Below are 19345 nucleotides of genomic sequence, written 5' to 3'. Positions count from 1 at the left end.
GGGTAATTTTAGTTAAATGCTACTGCTTAATACAGGCTTCTATGGATGCCTGGACTCCTACTCTATTGGTCAATCTTTAACTACTACTTGAAAATCCTCTCCTGATCCCACCTTACAGTGCAGCTCTAGAGCTGATCATTAACATCAAGGCAATCTGGAGAAAGCAGACTTAACAGCATGGGAGGAACAGGTTGAAAGCTGGCAGGTCAGCCAGACCTGCTGCCTTCAGAAGCCCCAGCACATCCCTCCTTTTCCAAATGCCATGTTAATAATTCACTCCAAGGGTCTGACCAGAATGTACAGTGCTTTCATTAAGAATAGACTGGCATTATTCACTGAGTAATAGGGTTTCATGAGTGACCTCCCTGCTCCTACTTCTACCAACTGCACTGGTCTCAAGAGTGTGTCTCTTTAGAAGAGGGCTGATGTACCATATGATTAGGTCCATACCAGATTCACAGCAGAAGTGGGCTGTGCTGTGGCTCCTTTAATCTTGCAGGTTCCCCTGCACACCTCTCTGCTGCTGATTGGTGGAGGGGCCCTGCTTAATGGCAGGGAAGCAAAAACTGGTTTTAAACATGGCACCGTTTTTGCCTCTCTGGCAGCCCTGCTGCTTACTGCTGGCCAGCAGGGAGGCAAAAAATGGTGCCATGTTTAAAACCATGATTTTCACTTCCCTGCCAATAAGGAGCAAGCTACAAGCAGGGCCCTTCCACCAATCAGCAGCCCTGGTTGGGGAAGAACCCAGGGAAACCTGCAAGATTAAAGGAGCTGCAGCACAGCCCACTTCCACCCTGGATTCAGTACAGCCCTACATGGATCCCACTAACTGGAGCTCGAGGCCCAGGCAGTGAAACAAGGACATGAAATTCTGATGGATTTAGTTTGTTCCTGTCAAAGTTGCCTGCATGCATCTCTCATTGGTGATGTGGTATCCTGATGTCAGTGATGAGCACGCTAGATACCACAGGAGCTACTGTAGCAATTCATTCAGCAGTTTTCCAATTCAGTATCCTGCCTGACTAACCAGTACTAGAGGTTTCAGAGGAAAGCATATGAAAATTTGCAGGAATTATGAAATGAACAGACTGCCTGCCTATGTCCCGTTGGACCAAACTGGGAGACGTTAGTTCTTGAACTTGTTCACTTTCATAGCCTGTTGCTCTGCAAGATCTAACAAAATGTTGTTAGACAAATGGAGGGAGGAATGGTTATAGGGACAGCTGCATTCCTTTAAATCCACCCTCACAGAGATAAGCCTCAAGCTGTCACCTCTTTTGTGGTACAATCATGTGACTGCCACTTAGACTGTCATTTAACAGTAATTAGCACAAAAGGCCTGAGTTATACTCACTGCTTGTGGTTCTGCTCCTCAGGGACAGAGCAATAGTACCCTGTAATGTCAAAGCCATTTCAAAAGGAAGTATCAGGCATTCTGGACAGGAGCCTAGCATAAGAAAATTTTAGACTATTTTTATGTCCTTTTGCTCTTAGGCTTCCTGCCCTGCACCCTTATCAACAGTCCACTGTTGCTTTCTTAATGCCTCTTAATGTGTGACTCTGGAACCATTTTATCTAGCCATTGATTCATTTTCAAGCTTGCTTTTCTTAATGGCTTCTTTTGACTTAGCACCATACAGACAAAAGAAAAACCTTCCTTTTAGCAACTAACATGCTATATACACCATATAGCAATTATGCATTTTAATATTAAAGTCTGTCTGTCTCTCTGTCTGTAACACTTTATTTGCGCTCTGATTGGCTGCCAGAAACAGCCAATCAGAGTGCTCCAAGTGTGGGGGAGTGCTGCCATGATTCCGAAGCCACGCCAAGGACTGGACTCGGCTCCCCTGCTCTGCTCCCTGCAAGAGGCAGACCAGCAGCAGCATGGGGCATTAGGTGGCAGTACTCCATCCTAGCCCCCTCCCCATCCCACCCTCCACCCCCGTCATTCTTGATGGGCAATTGGCTAGTATTTTCATATGCATAAATTCAGAGCAGCCCCATATCCTCCACAAAATGCACTTTCATAATTTTTCTCTTCAAAGCCAAAGTGGGCTTGTCTGTTGAGTGGAAACAAATCCATTCCAACATAATCTCACTTTGAAGCAAAAAGATATAATGGCAAGCAAACAATTTTTAGATTCATAACAAAAAGGTGCCATATTCATAATATAGAACAGTAAATAATCAGTGTGAAGAAAAATCCATTCTTCCACTCTCAGGCCACAACAAATCTGAAAGCAGGACTATTTTTCTTTTTCTTTTAGCTGTTTCCTTTAACTTATCTTTTGTTATCAAACTGCAACTTCTCAGTAACACCTTCTTTACCCAAAGAATGAAGCTGCAAACAGAACCATTATTAAGATTATAAAGAGGATGCCAAGGAGAGGGAGAGTTTCCACTCTCCAGCGTGTGTTCGCGCATATAACAGATTTAACAAAAGATGACCAAAGCCACGGTTATGTAGGTTGTCACTGAACTGCCATGATTATGCTACATCAGGGAAAGAGCCTTGATCTAATAGCTCCAAAAGCAGTTACTGACCACTTGAGCTACAGAGAAAATTTATTAGGCCTCATATTGCTATGGCATGCAGTCAAGGCATTTTGATTCCATTCATTTTACACACTCCCTTCAGTTAATGCAGAGAGAGAAAAGAGGTCTACCTGTTTTCCAATGTTGTAGAGAAGGCATGAAGACTGAGCCACCTCTGCATGCTTGGGTAAGAGCACTGAGAACATCTGACTAGTCCTGAAGAACAAAAGGGAATTGCTGCCTTAGTTGTGACATGATTGGCTAGCATTTTCCTTTGGAAAACACAGTAACTCTGGTGGCTTTCTATCCCTAAAGTACAGCATACTATAAATCCTGAAGCATTCTCTAGATGCTCCAGACATGGCATTTCAGAAATACTAGGCACTGTGTGACAGATTTAGGAATTCTTCCAGCAGCTTGAAAAATAATGCTACAGCAAAATAGAGTGTTTGCAAACTCAAAGAAGGTTTTTCTTTACTTAACTGTTAACAAAACTCTCCTGTCTCTTCCCTGTCCTATGACAACAAAGATCAGAGTCACTTCCTGTGTAGAAGGAAGAAGGGTGCGGGCTTCACTCTGCTGAAATTAATTTCCAAAACAAGACAACTGTAGCCAAGTGAGAATTAATCCCTCCTCAGGTGAAGGGTCAGACTCTCCTATAGAGGCTGGGAACACAACATCCAGCAGCCACTCCTGAGGGCTCTGGAATTCCAGTGCTGGATTTCTTATTCCAAGGGACAGGGAGTGCTCTTGGGAGACTTTTCATTAATGTCCAATGCGAAAAAAAATAGAAGGCTTTCAGTCTAAGTAACTCTTTACTCTTTTAGGCTGGGGACAGGTATTCAAAAAGCCTGAGTATGAATTGATTCAATCTGTGCAGGTTAGTCTAACCTGGCTATGCTGAACTGGTCTGAAACTGGACTGATGTTCTCTCTGGACTGAGGAAATTCAGGCATATGCTTGCAGTGGCTCAAGCTAGAAGCTGGGGGGACACTAGAGCAGCCCTCCCTCCCTTCCCTTCTGCAGCAAACTGAGCTAAGGGGTGTGTGGCCAGGCCAGGGCATGACTGTCTCATTAGGGATGTCAACCTGCATGGTCCCAGGCTTTTACCTGCTGGCTGCTCAAAGGGCAGGAGTGTTGCCAGCCCCCAGCCCTGGGATAGCACTCCAAGGCAAGGCGGGGGGCTGTGTGCAGTGCATGCATCTGTTGATGGTACAGAGCTTTTCAGTTTCCCTCCCTGCTTTGTCATACTGTCTGCACCAAACCAACAAGCAAGCCAGCCAGCTGTGGGGGTGGGTGGGCTGATAACAATCTTTATCACCCATTTAGCAAAACAATTGCCTCTCTCCACATTACTTCATACTTCCTAAACAGCTTACTGGCTGACCTGTTGATTAGCTCCAAAAGCCCTAAGCTGTCACCCTTCTGTCTGCCTGTCCCAGTGAAACTGGAGAGGCACACACACAGACACCTCTCGGCATTAGCTAGCATACCACACGCTGGCTACGGACAGTGTTGTGGGAGAGAGGAGCAACTCGCTGCTTAAGCTGCTTCGAGGGAGGGGGGCAGGGGCACACAGGGAAGCCAGTAGATCCTGCAGTGTCTGCAAGCCTGCGTGGAGCTCCAGCCAGGGAGCAGTGGGGAGAGGCCAACCATGCTGTGGAGCAGAGAGCCCCGCCCAGCCCACAGAGCATGCTGGGATGCTGGGGGATTCTGATTCAACTTAACCAAGAAAGGGTGTGGGACAGACCTTGCATAAACAAGTTTGAGCCAAATCAGTTAAGTCTGATACTACATTCAACTAGGTTTTTCTCAAACTGGTTTCAGCCATTTTCAAACTAGTTTATGTGCACTGAACATCTGTTTTGTTATAGGTTTAAAACAGTTTCTGATCACTTAAACTGGTTTGTGTGTAATGTCTGTCCCTAGCCATAGGGGCAAATGCTCATAAATCCCATGCACAGATCTTCCACTGAAGTCAATGGGAGTGGTAGGTGTTCAGCACCAAATAACGTTTATTTATTTGATTTATGCCACTCTTCCTAAGAAAGTCCAAGGGCAGCTGAGAAGAAGAGAACAGAACTTAAAATAAAAGAGAACAAAACAACTTAAAAGGCAACTATAGTATCAACATAAAACAGAACCCCCCCATACAGTTTCACAGTTTAGCTTGGCAGCAATTTGCATTTGCACCAATAAAAATAAATCTGCATATCTCAAGAAACCTGCAAAACCCAGAGAGCAATAAGACTGCATCATGCTGAGCCAGCCAACTACTGCTCCTTTCCTGCTTCCTTACCCCACTGCATTATTACAAAGGCTGCAAAAGAGCAGCCGATAATTCCTACTGCTCTAGCTGTAACCCAGGCTGCCAATCTCACTTTGTATTAAGAAACTGCTTGGCAAAAGTCAGCTTTTAATTAGAAAACAATTTCCAGAATGCAAGGGAACATGACATTTTTCATGTTCTCCTTCACCAATATAACTGGAAGCACCACCCTCATTACACAAATATAATTATTGAATAAGCTGAAAATTTCCATATGCCACAAAATGATGCAGTGTAATCAGGAGACAGTGAATTCAACCTTGATTCCACAAACAGGGAGACTGCTTACCTGAATTTGCTGTGTACACCTCGTCCCGTAATCTGAATTCTTTTAAAGTGCTACAAGACTTAATACAAAAATAGTAGATTCTGGTCTAAAATAGTCCCACAGAGCCTGTCCAGTAAGCCATCTACGTGATGTTCCTGCCACATACTGTTACAGGGGCATCATGGTTATTGTCAAGTCACCACCATGCCCAATGACCATTTCACAACTGCATGCATAAGGGAAGCTCTCCATGGCCAAGCCAGTATGAAACTGGACAAGAATTCTGTTTACATGCTCTTTAGCACTTGGATTCTACAGTGATGTGCAGTGTAAATGAAAGAAATTAGACTGTTAGGATCTTTTTCCATTTTGGCCACCCACAATCAGCTATGACCCCAAGATATGTTATTTCTTCTTGATACCACTCAGAAGGGAAGCTACAATTTAGTGTATTGAAGGAATTTACCATAAGATTTCAAACCTATGTCAATACCTTGACAGTGTCTATTTAAGAGTTTTCAACTCAGCTGCTTGGTAGTTAGAAGAATGTCAGTCTGCGGATTCCACTGGGACTGTCCTCCTTTGGTGGAGCTCTGCCCCATTCCTAACGAGGCCTATTTCAGGCTACCCAACCACATTTAATTAAAAAGAAGAGCCCCATTTAGCTCTAGAGGAGCTTTCTTGAGGTCTGACAGTGTGCTAATTAAAAAGAAACATACAAAATGAAAAAAAAAAAAAATTAGGTCTAAGAAGTTCTAAGAAGTCAAAGAAAGGACTCAGAACTCATAAGTAGGTTAAAAATACTACAAGTGCTTGACTGAAATTTCATGCCCTTCTACCTTCAGAGAAGATATTTTTTCCTGTATTCATTTCCTTCCAGCTCCCCACACTGAGAATTAGTTGTGATGTTTTTTGTGGACTCCTTAGGATGAAGACCTTGTCTTTACGTTTGTCTGTACACCAGTGACCCACCAGCTCATGCATGCTCAGAACCCCCCAGTGTTCCTCATAGAAATGGGCAGCCTACTACAGATGGGCAAATTTGGCATGGAAGATGTCATTTACTGACATAACCATTTTCTATAAGAAAAAAGTTTTTGAAGAAGTTTTCCATTCATGAAAAAAGGAAAGAGATTTAGCACATCGAGGCTTTATGTCTCAACCAGCACTGAAATTTTAGTATTTGGATTTCCAATTCAAACCTGAGAATTTTGATTCACACACATTTTTTACTGCGACTTTGTTCTTCAGAGCAGTAAGCAGCTTAAGAATATTAATTTTTTCCACAAAAGGAAGCACTACCGTTTCACATAACTCTAATTTATAAACACAATTAGGATAAAGCAACAATATGGTAAAGTTAATGGTTTCTCTATTTCAAGAATCCTTACTGGCAGAGTTAAGGTAAAACATGCTGGAATATCAGCCAGCAAGAAGAGAGTGGTGGGACACTTTTCAACTTCATTTTAATGTCAGCCAGTACTTGGCTTGATCCCATCTCCTCTCCCTACAGATTAATGCTGAGGGAATGAGTCTTCCTTACTAAAGGATGCATTCTCTCATCAGCTACACATCAAGGAGCATTAGTAGATCTCCAAGAACATCCAGCTTCTTGTAGTAATTCAGGTCTTTATTCATTTAAGCTAGGGACAGACGTTAAAAAAGCTTGAGCCTGAATATATTCAATCCTTGCAGGTTGATCTAGCCTGCCTTGGCTAAACCAGTTTGTCACTTTATAGGCATCCCCTCTAGACTGAGGAAATGCTGGCACATGCTTACAGTGGCTCAGGCTAAAAGCCAGGGGGTGCTACAGCAGCCCTCTATTCCCTTCCAGTCCTGAGCTGAGGTAGGGCATAGCCAGGCCCCGGTAGGATGTTCTGATTAGGGAGCAGTCCCCCCCACCCAACATTTATTTATGGAACATTTATCGACCCATCACCAAAAAAATACCTCTCTCATTAGTTCAAGCTCTTCTTAAACAACTTTTTCCAAGGAAGGAATGGAGGGACATTGCCAGCTATCTGTTGATTAGCTCTAAAAAGCCCCAAGTGGACACTGTCCTGTCTGCCTTACACAGACAACTCTCAGCATTAGCTAGCATACCACATGCTGGCTACAACTGTGCTGTGGGAGACAGAAGGGAGGGATCCCTACCTGAGAAGCGAGGAATAGGCAAGGGGAAGCCAGGCAGACCCTGCTGTGCCTGCAAGTCTCCACCCAAGCTCCAGCCAGGGAGCAGAGGGGCGAGGCCAGGCCTGCTGGGCTGGAGCAGAGAGCATGCCAGGACACTGGGGGACTCTAGTTTAACATAAACCAGAAAGGGGTCTGGGATAGATGTTACAGAAACCAGTTAAGTCTATACATTCAACCAGGTTTATCTCAAACTGGTTCAGCCATTTTCAAGCTACTTTATGTGAAGTGATTTTATGTTCTGTTACAGGCTTAAGCCAGCTTGTGATTATTTAAAATCAATTTATGTTTAATGTCCGTCTCTAGCCTTGGGCTCAGAATGCAGACTATCTTGTGCCTCAGGTAAGGTGAAGGGGGAATACCAATACGTAAATAGCTCACTGGGGAGCAGTGGAAACTGAGGAAGGAGAAAGATTAAGTTTAAAATAAACAAGACTACAGATGCTGTAAAATGTGGTGTACAACACAGGCTGAGTGTAAGGGGCTTGAACCATTTCCCATACAACCAGCGCTCAGAACAGAATGCAGTTTGCGCTAGGCTTGGGAACGGCTGGAGGACAAATTCAAGGACAAGCAGTTGCAGCTCTCACTGACCTCAATGGAAGTTGCATCTGCTTACTGCAGGATGCATCAGATCCATGGTTAATTAAGGGCACTAGTGCAGCTTTTCATTTGGGCTATGGATTACAAAGGCAGCAGAAGGCTGTCTTAGCAGTTTGTGCGCTGGACTGCTTAGTTACCCAAGGGTGATAGGAGGAGCAAAGTTTGGGACATTTCTAATGGTCCTCTCAGAACCTGATTTTTTGCCAAGACATTCATAAGAGGCGATAAGGTTTCCTGAAGACCTGGCTGAGCTCCAGAGCACAAAGCAAGCAGCAGAGAAACAGCATGCAAAGTAGCTCTACAATAGGTTATCAGGAGTTACCTCAACAGCTGCCATAGCAACCGCTATTAAATAAAGAATTAGAGCATTCTTCATAGAAGTGGCAAAACCACAGCCAATAGGAGTCTGGCTGAGAAACAAAATAAAGGAGGGAGAAAAATAAACATAAGCAAGTGGGTGGGGACATACAGAAATGTACCAGGACAAGTACCAATTAATTATACAAACATGCAATGCACTACCTTCCCATGTTATGGAGATGTCTATAGATACATTAAGACACCCAACTACAGGCTAGTTAGCAGGCATTGTCAGTAAGGTGGAAATCTATACAGGCTGAACCTGGGCCAGGTTAGTCCTGAATCCAGAAGAACAGGAGTTTAAATATAGGAAGAATATGTTACGCCTGCTTTTAACATTTGCCCAAAGCAGAAGAGACAGAAAGTGAAGCCTGCAGCCATGTTAAACTGTACCACGTGGCTAATTTTCTCCTGCCCCTGAATTGTCTTTAAGCACAGTATTCCCATCAAGCACTTTCAGGAACGGCAGACATCGGGAGAGCTTCCTCTTCAAAACAAAATTACCAATACCCACGTACAAATAAAACTGAGCAACCTGAATGAAACTGGTTTAAACTCACAGCATTTAGCTGCACACATATGAGCCAAGAGGCATAAGAGTTGTACCAGAACACTGTGTCATGGTATAATTTAATGCTGATACAACTGTTCTCTGTCACATGTCTTGGGTAAGTTATTTAACCTTGATACTTCAGTTTCCCAATCTGCAAAATGGGGATAATAGAGTTCCAAAAAATGAGGGATGAGGTTTAACATGTTGTTAGATAATTACTATATGTTCTATATATTTTACCATGTATTATTGGTTAGATTTTACAATTCCTGATATTTGACCCATGATGGTCTTGGGTTAATAAAGCATAAACAAGAATCCTCATGATTGGCTTGATGTCAGTTATTGCTGTCCGTCTCCAACTGGGTACGTGTGTTGTTTACTTCCACCTGCTGGCCAACAGCAACCCTACCTGATGGCTTAGGAGAGCATTACTGCCCATCCTCAGTTTCCAGAACTGCAGCAAGTACAGGGTGAATTAAAAAAGTTAACAAGGAGTTAGTAGTTTGTGATATGCACAAACTTCTACATCCACCTACTTGAATTAAAGCAACATCAATAATCTCCCTAGAGCTGACAAAAGCCAAGACATTCCTAGCTAAGACATCTATTGTACCCTCAGCTTGTCCTGCTGTGACTTGGCAATGAGATGTTTGCAGAGCAGATGGTGACCTTACATATCCTACCTGCTGTACTTCACAGGCCCAGCAATGAGAGTTTCAGCCTTAACTCTCAGTTGACTAGATTTCATCTTAGTGCAACTGTGGCAAAACACTCCTCCAACTCCTATCAAACTAGAAGACCTAGAACACCACAAACCTCAATAGGACTTGCTCTTCATACCATGTGCGCGGCACTTCCTCTGAGGTAAATGCATGTTTGGGACAATAATTTCTACATTCATGAAATACTGTCTGTAGCAAATTTCATTAAGTAGTGCAATGCGCAATGCAGCCTCATGCTGGCATCCTATTTGATCCCTGGACTAGTCAGACCAACACATTCTTTATGACAGTATCAGTATTACACTTTTGAAACAGCTTAGTCAATTTTAGCTACTTTTTGGCAAGACACATCCAGGAGATGGCAAGAGCCGCTGGCCAATCTCTGATGGTTTCAAAATGCTTTATATCCAAATGGACTTACTTTGATAAAAGGGACAAAATTTGAACACTGCACTTACGGTCTACTATCAAAGAGCTTTAGAAAATCCATAGAAAATATCCATCAAAAGCAATCATTTTCAATTTTGCTTTTCAATAGTACATTGAAAGTCCCATTACTACACAGGAGATCCTTTGCTAAAACTGTCTGCATGCCCAGTGAAATTAATGGAGGTTTGTCACAGCTTCAGTAAGAGCAGTACCTGATATGAAGAGCAAGTCCTACTGAAGTTTATGATGTTCTAGGTGCAGACTTGAAGGTTTCTGGCTTGATAGAAGCTAGAGAAATGTTTTCTACAGTTGCATCAAGTAATGTGAAATATAGCTTGGAAAAGTCAAAAGGTGAGACTGCAGATAGAGAGTCTCAGTTTCACTCTACAGGGTGAGAAGCCATTTTGGGTCAAAATAGGTCCACAATATTAACTGAGAATTTAAAAGTCAGTGGGCGCATCTATACATGCAATTAGCACAGCACAAAAAACTCCGGTGCTTAAAACAAACTACCATGAATTGCTGGACTGTACAGTAAGCATTGCAAGGAGAGCAAACGGGGAAATTTCAACAAGATGCCGTGCTTGTAAAAGGCAGATTTATCAAAAACAAAGTTTTTTGTGGGAAAGGGTCAGTTTGACAGATTTCCTAGGACAAGATATTTTGAAACTTAAATCATGGTTTTAAAAACGAATAAACAAAAAGCCACATTAAAGCTGTAAACAACAACAAAAGAGTACACATTGACTCGACTAATTATGAATAATTTGGGCTCAAGAAAAATGGAGGGTGACTATTCATCTCAATCTGGGATGGGGGAAAATTTTTTGCACCTTCAAAACCTTGTGGGTCAGGGTGGGGGGGAAGTTTCCTACTCAGCTGTAATTTCAAAAAGTTAAGAAGTGCTAGCTACTTCTGCAGATGTCACAGGGGGCCAGACCCACACGGTCAACTTACTTATCTTCTCTTTGCCTAGCTGCTCTTTACCAGCAGCCACCCTCACTGGAGTCAGATCCAAAGATTATATGCAAAAACAGGCTAAATGTGTACACATATATGAGCATGGGACAGAAAAGCCACACAGAACCCTTGATTTACCATTGCCAGGAGAGCTCATACATTGACATTTCCCTGGAGGGAGGAAAAATGGATTTTGTTTCCAGAGCCACAGAGCGTAGAAGCCAAGGAAGTCATTTGTTATTGAACAGAAGCCTCATATTTAGGGTTTTATTCATTTACCAAGCATATAAAATGTATCCCCAGTCTGCTGGGCATGACTGTTCCCTCCCCCATCACCTTCGGCGAGTTGGGAGGAAGGGCACAGAATCCAGGAGAAAGATCCTCCATGAAGATAAATGCATCTGTGCCTAGAACACCTTCAAAATTCAACAGCACACAGAAACTCCTGTGGAAAAGGCTTCAGGAGACTAGAGACTGTGGGTGGGAGATTAAGGCACCTCATAAAAGTTCTTCAGTAACAAGGAAACAAATCACATCAGCTGGAAAAGGTTAGAGGAAGCAATTTATAGGCACTAAGTAGGGCCTCTTTTTAAAATGTGTTTGTAATTGGCAAGGTTGGCTTTACTGTAAAATGGTGCAAAGGAAAGAAAACGATATGAGCTGTTTTGCGAGACTGCACATCCTGACCATAAGATTCTGCTGTGCTCATTATTGCTGCCATCTTATGGAAGTTTTTAAGGGTCATCACAAAGAGAAACTCTAGTGATATAGCTGCAGATTTAGATAGCAGGCAAATATAAAAGTGTCCAGACAGATGAATACAGAGCCCTACCTTACAATGTTACCCAGGTAAAATCTTCCTTTTAACATGGACATTTGCATCAAGATTCTCTAGACTAAACTCACATATATAATGACCATATATAAAACTAAAGGGCACTTAAGGGAAAAACCACACAGGTCAGCTTTATTTGGCTAATATTGTGCTATTCCAGCAACTGTGGATGGTTTTAGTGGATGCTGGCTCCATTACCATCACTCCAAGTGTTCAAAAACCATGTATCATATATACACCCACCCACCCAGGAACTTGAGGGTATCACTTGCCTCTGGCTTGCAAACCTTCAGTATTCTTGTTTTCAAGCTCATCTCCAAAAGTGAAAGCCAGAAGATCTCATGAAAAACCCCAAATCCAACTTTCACTGACAAATAACTCAGGGGAGGGGAAAAGGGACAGGGGAAGACTTTGGGAACAGGGATCAGAGGCTTCAAGAAAAAACACCAAATAGCAAACCCTGGTCAAGTCAAAAGAGCTGGCAATACTGGGCTTCCCTCACTTCCCAACAAGCACTCTAGTTGTATAATGCAGAGCACCCCTTGGGGAATGCAGTTCTCACTTGAAGACATGAAGAAACGGAGACGTTCAAAGCTGTTGGAAGGTAAATTCTTTTTTTAAAGGCTTTGATTATTTTACCTCCTCAGCCAACCAATTTACTTAAAAGGAACACAACCTACCTTATAATGGCTTTGAAAATCTCTAGCTTTGCTGTGCCTGCAAGTGGGAATTGTAAGTATGAACAGTGACCAATTCTATATTACCCACTCCTTGTAAGAAAAACCGCCCCCAAAACCCTGGGTAGTTCCAGGCAGAGACTGGACACGTGCTTCCACAGGCACAGACATCTCAGACGTCTTTCAAATGTCAAAATGTCCAAACTGGGGCTTCCCATTTGATTGTCAATTTTTTGATGCAATTTTTTAGTTCCATGCTCTAGAAAGATACTGGAATGGATGGCCCTGGAGATTAAAGTCCTCCATACACAGAACAGAAAATTATGCCTTGATCTGGTAAGGCTGCCTCTAAGAGCAAAAGGGGAATTCAGGGTCTCCAGCCAATTCAATTTTTATTTGTATTTAGATGTTAGACTAGAACAACTTTTATACAAGCATCACAGTTTACTGTAATAACCAAGGCTTTGGTATCACATAAGCTGCAAAGGTTTTATTTGACACTTCAGTTGTTGTAACCTCTTCAAAAAAATTTCTCAATGGATAAATAACCTTTCCTGAAAACTGATATGTCAGCTTTCCAGTGCCCCTAAACACCAGTACTGCCAACTGTTTTATTCCCCCCTTCTTTTTTCACCATCCTCAGCTACTTTTCTCTGTACTGATGGGATAAGGACTTTCTTCTGAACAACTGTCATGGAATCATGAGACCAAGCCTGCATGGGCAAAGTTGTCAAGGACTTGTCTACACATGGAAATTAACTGGCATAGCTATAGCAGAGTATCCCACTACAGCTATATCAGGATACTTCCCTGCTTGGACACTTCATTCTGCAAAGTGACTATACTCTAGCAAAACTATTGCACATCAGCGTAGCTTGAACAGAAGATCTTATTCTGTTAAATGTATGCTTGTGTACTTTATCTTCTAAGACAGTGGTCTCCAGACTTTTTATGGTGAAGATCACTTTTTAGTAGTAAAGGACACCTCACGATCTACCGCTGCACACAGTGGTGGGAGACCCCTCCCCCCCCCCATAAGCCCCTGGACAACCAGATCTTCCTAGATCCGGCTGAGCCAGGGTGCCCCCATGAGAGTCCCCGCTGCTGAGCTGAGCCACACCTGCATATGGCCAGCTGCAGCGGGACCCAAGGTGCAGCAGCAGCCACTTCTGCCCCTGTAGAGATGGGGAGGGAGCCCCCGCACCCCTGGAGGAGCCCCCTGGATCCACCTGGGCTGGGCTGGAGCCTCACTTACCTTCCCCTGCTCCTGGCTGGGCTGCATGGTCAGTTGCTCATTGCAGGGGCCTTGATCTGGCCCCTGCCCTTTCCCTCCCCAACAGATTGACCTGCTGGGGCTGGGGGCGGTAGATGTGAGCATGCATATATGTCCAGCTGTCCCCCCAGCCCAGGATCAACCCAAAGAGGCTCTGGGATCTACCTGTCAATTGGGATCCCCAGATTGGTGACCACTGATCTAAGAGGATGATGAATTCTAACAGGCTGATTTTTTCTAAGACATCTACCCACCTCTTCCTATGCTGCAGTGATGTTTCAAGAAAACAGACAACTGGCTAGGACCATCCATGAGCTGTCCATTTGAGCAACCACTTTTCCTTTCTACTGAAGCAATGTTCCCCATCTTGTAAGCCAGCATGGCCAGATCTAGGATTTACTACAAGAAATATGGCACACTGCCTCCCAGATGATGGTGAGGGTTTGGCACAGCTGGAGCCCCCACATCAGCAGGAGATACTGCTAGGTGAAACAGGGAGCAACCACAGAAAGGGGAGACATCTGCCCCTTGCCCAAGCTGATCCAGGCATGGGAACAACCCTAGAGCCGCCACTCTCATCTGACAAGTAGATGGGTATCTGCAGGGAGCAGCTACGCAGGGTGCTGGGCTCACCTGGGGACAACAGCAGTGGCTGGGCTTCACCTTGCTGCACCTACTTCCTTGCTGGCCGGGAGCAGATGCTGTAAAAAGGAACTGGCCCCCCCACCCACACTGCCACTGTGCCCAGCTGAGCCCAATATCCTATGCAGCTACTCCCTGCAGTCCTCAGGGCAGGAGCAGCTCTGGGACTCCCCCATGCCTGCATCAGCCAGGGACAGTGGAGGCAGCGTGCAGGTTCCTTTTTCAAGTCTCCATTTTCACAGGGCTCCAGGACCCAGGGTATTGCCACTGTTTGCCCTCCCTTCTTCCCCTCTAGCTGAATTCATCATCAGGAAAGAGGAGATTAAGGACTGCACTTACATGCCAGTGAGCTCAAACAGCTCCACAGCTGAAAGGAAGTGCAACTGCACCACTGAACTCCCCTGGATCTGCCCATGGTTATAGGACCCAAGTCAAAGCCACCAAACCACAAAATATGGCTCAGTTATATACTTATTTATCGTTAACCATTTCTCTGAAATTCTTGTGTTCACCTTCCACTGCACAAAGTGGGTTAGCTTTGACCTTTTGACCAGAGTGATTTGTGATGTCTGCCATCCTACCAGGATCTTTCCCCTGCTTTTTGAAAGCTGCTTTTGAATGATTTTTGGGATGGGAAAGTGCATGTGTATGGGGGCAGGGGAAAGAGAAGGAGCATTCATGTTCTCTAGAATGCATCTATCTCTGCAGTTTAAAAACACTGGCCAGAAGGCTCCAAAAACTCAGCACAGTGACATATCTGTTGTGTCATCAGTAGGAAGGAAAATCTTCAGACAATGGGCCGAAGAAAGGTGTTAACCTACATGGCAAGTAAACAAGCAGCAAGGGGAAACAGTGAGGGGTGGTGAAAAAATACATATTTCCCCAAACAGCCAATGACATCAGTTTTAATTAACTGTGAAGTTTGAAACCAAGCCTGAAACCCTTTAAAAAGGAGAGTTGTGGGAGGCCTATGCAGACAAAATCCACAAAGCCACTACATTACCCTGATTAGGTCTATAGTCTTAAAACACAGATCATAAGCTGTTTGGGGGCAATCTTTGGTTTATGTTGGTAACAGTCTCTAGCAGTGAGATTCTGGCTTGTACTCATTGCTGCAATATTAATGCTTGCAACAGGAAAGAGAGGCTGAGCAGTCTTTTGTAGTCTCACCTACTTCTTTTTCAGTCGCTCAGATTTTACAAATAAAAGTCTCTTGGACTGACACTATATTTATGACAAACAAGCAAACTCTATGCTGCTGATTTAAGTTATACCAATGAAAAAATATGAAGCAGATGCCTGTTAAGCAGCTAGTCTGTGCCTAGGACATATGCAGAATTGTTCCCAAAAGGATATCATGTGATGATAGCTGCATCCTACAAGGATTCCACCTACCACTTCCATTGGGAGGTTATTCCACAACCTAATACAGCATCTTATTAGGAAAATCAGCCTGGTATTCAGCTTAGTTTTCCTCTTCCCTAATTTCATCTTCTTATTCTTAGTAATTTCCCCTTTATTACACTTTACAAATGTGGATGAGGCAAACACTAGGTAAAAGAAAGGGATTAAAACTGTATATTCTCCAGCCTTGTCACCTCTGAGCCAAACTGTAGACCTAAATTCTTTAATTTGCCTCAAATTAACTCCTCAACGTAGTGTTCTCTCATTTATCCTCCCTTCAAGTAATTCCCCACATAAGAATTGCAGAGGCAGTTACAGTAGCTGAAAACTGGTGCAGGGCACTTGGCTAGGAGCAGGCTCTGCCCATCACATACTAGTAAAACTCTTCTCTACAAGGAGACTTCTCAGCCCGACAGCTCCAGTTAGATTCCCCCTACTCCTCTTCTCAATGACCAGGGAACAGTAAGGGGCCAGAATAGGGCCAAAACCTGGCCAAGGTATTTTTAGGCTTGAAAAATTAGTTCAGTACAATCCCATAATGTTAAAATCATTGAGGCATCTGAAATATCCAGCTAAATGGGGAAGCAACTGCTATCCTGAGAACAGATACCTTCTCTGGCCCCAGCCCTTATCTTCAGTTAGCCAAAACGGTATCTAGAGCAGGGTTTAATGTTTCTAGCCAACACTGGAATGGACTTTTCCACTTTTTGTGGACACAAGTGGCAAGTAAAAGGAACATCCTCCTTAGTGGCCTCGACTAAATAGAATAGACCCCTGTCATTACACTGCAGAGATCTACTTTCCCACTAAAGTAGGAGAGGAAATTCAGAACTTGAACAGCAAGCTCACTTCTTGCATCCAACATAGCCCAACATCTATGCTTGTGAGCAATAAGAAAATCACTTTCTATAGCACCAGGGCCAGGGGGTGTTTCTACCTGTGCTCTGGGTGGTGGTGGGGACTTTTAATTAAAATCAGTTCTAATAGCTGCTTTAATTAAAAAGCCCAGAGTGCCTTGTGCATCAGCATCCCTGAGCTTCAAAAATGGCAGTAGGGGTGCTTTATCTAAAGCTCATCAAATAAGCTTTAGATAGAGCACCCCCGTCACCATTTTGGGGACACTGATACACGAGACACAAAAGGCTGCTGGAGTCCAGTAACTGCCATGCTCCAGCAGACTCGATTAATCAAGTCTGCTCCGATGTGCTGGAATTACAGTATGTCGCAGTAGCCTCCCTGCTCATGTACGGGCACCCAGAGTGATTATCTAGCATCCAAAGACGGTTGTTCCTTCAGGGAAACTAATGGCTTGGAGCAGCTGGGAAGGAAACATTAGACCAGGCTCTGGTCTAATCTCCAGTGTACCACACAGCTGACCTACTTCATTGCATGTGCACAACTGGGGATTTTTCAAGTATATCGCCAACGCTTTGGTGCATGCGTGCACGCGTGCGCATGCGCGCACACACATACACCCTGCCCAGCCCAGCCCAGCTTTTGGGAGTACTGGGGGCATGGGGGGAGCATGCACACATGAGCACCACGCTGTCTTTCCTGGCCCTGCCCCTTAGCACGCCCCCTACCCCTGTCCCTCAAGTTATTTCGCTCAAATTATTATGGTCACCTTAAGAATGAGCCACTTTGTTCTATATGTAAAATATGCACTGATGAGGCATTTAGAAAGAACCTTAGAGACAACAATGACTGCCCTCCCCCACATCCTTTGACGATAAGACAAAGGAAATAACCTCAGCCTTAGGAAGTGCAATGCAAGCCCAAGGACTGTGCAACTATCATCGGGACATTACCCTTATGGGGGAATGCCTTAATAATGAGGCAGGATGTAGCCACCCCTCCACTATCAAGTAGCAAATCTGCAAGAGAAGAAAGGGCTCTCAACGTGCAGTAGAGGACAGAATTCACAATATAAATCTTCATCAGAAGAACTGCAGTGAAAAACTGTCCAAGGTTCAGGGCATTGTCCCTTCTCTGTCAAAACCCAGATAAACCGTTTCATAGCTTCTACAATCTGGAAAGACAGCACTCCCTTCAGCCACCATAGGGGTTGCTTTTGCTCCTCAGGTACTTCTGCACACTAGATTTTGCGTTTTAGTTCTAGTTTTCAGTGCAATTAGGTAACAACATTGTTCAAAACAATTATTTTGACCAAGTACTACACAGTGGAGCTGGTTGAGAGTAAATTGTATGTGAAGTGATGATTTGATTCTCTTGTATCTGACTTGGTGAACAAACCATTTCCAGGAAAAGTGAAAAGGCAAAAACCCCAGAAGTGTCCTAAAGCAGATCTCGTTCTGGATGCTTGTCCTGGGATCAAGTTCCTGTTTCAAGGTCTCAGGCTGTTAGCAGATGTGGATGGTATTAGTGGGAAACACAGGAAGACTAATTAAATCAACACTGTTTGTGGAAAAGTGTAAATACAAGAATGGTCCTCAAGTTTTGTGAGCATCAGGAAGGAGTGGAGTGGTTTAGTGGTTATGACAGGGGACTGGAATACAGCACATCTGGGTACTGTTTCCAGCTCTGCTATGGATTTCCTTAGTAATCTTGAGGAGAGCATCTTCACTGTTCTGCACATTGGCTCTTCATCTATGAAATATATTTCATGCCGGTTTTGTGAATACGGTTGTACCCAAAGGCTTGAAACGTTCATTTTGAGAAAAGCCTCGAGTAAATGACTGCCTGTGAATGGAGACAACTGGATTAGATGTCATAGGAGGCCCCTTCTAGTCCCCCATTCCCACATGGAGAACCATATTCATTTGGAGCTGGTTGGATTTTTTTTTTTTTTTTTTTTTAAACAAAGCACACTGTTCCTTAAAAAATATTACCTTGTTGAATCTGGAACATGGATGGGGCTCCAATAATGAAACCCTGCCTTGCTATGCTCCAGCTCACTTAGTAGGTATGGGGATCCCCAGTTTGGGGGTCATGTCACAGAGCTGGGAAGAGTCCCTGCTTTACTGAGGACTCTGCTCCTGGTTTTGTAGAATGGAATCTGAAAAGTCTGAGGATCTTGGGTTAAATTATGGTGCTCAGGCTCCAAAGCTTCTAGGTTCCCCTTCATTCTGCTTTGGATAATGGGGTGGTAGGAAAAAAAAAAAAAAAAATCAAGGTGCTTTGGCAGAGCCAACAGCACCTGATCAAATGAGCTTCAGCTCACAAAAGCTGGTGCTATCTACCTAACTACTTTGGTTAATTTATAAGGTGCAAACCTACCCTGCCCCTTCTTGACTTGGCTAACCATCTCTGAGCCAACAGCCCCAAAGCTGGAACTCAATTTTGGTTTCAGTAATTCAGAGGGGGGGGAGGGGTGGTAGCATCTTGATTGCAAAATAAAATGTTTGTATTTTCCATTTCCAACTCTTCATCCCAGAATTTCCTTTCTGTGGGAAATTCTGAAAAATTTTGTTCCAGTTTTCAATCAGCTCCAATACCATCAGATCTTGCAGAGGTGTTAAAATGCTTGACGAGTTGTGGATAAAGCACTTTTAAAGCCTTCCATAAAAGTAAAGTTATACATGGTAGTCATTATATAAGA

The 19345-nt window shown here is 43.7% G+C and overlaps 1 protein-coding gene across 2 annotated transcripts in view; it reads right to left on the bottom strand.

Annotated features, from left to right (window-relative positions):
• Positions 1–19345, bottom strand: part of PPP1R16B (protein phosphatase 1 regulatory subunit 16B) — a 102562-nt gene that overhangs the window by 50189 nt on the left and 33028 nt on the right. The window lies entirely within an intron of this gene.

The sequence above is a fragment of the Crocodylus siamensis genome, chromosome 10 (assembly GCF_052110815.1).
Source record: "Crocodylus siamensis isolate JL-2025a chromosome 10, ASM5211081v1, whole genome shotgun sequence".
Lineage (NCBI taxonomy): Eukaryota > Metazoa > Chordata > Crocodylia > Crocodylidae > Crocodylus > Crocodylus siamensis.
Note: the sequence above shows the minus strand (reverse complement) of the source record. Positions and strands in the feature narration are given on the sequence as shown.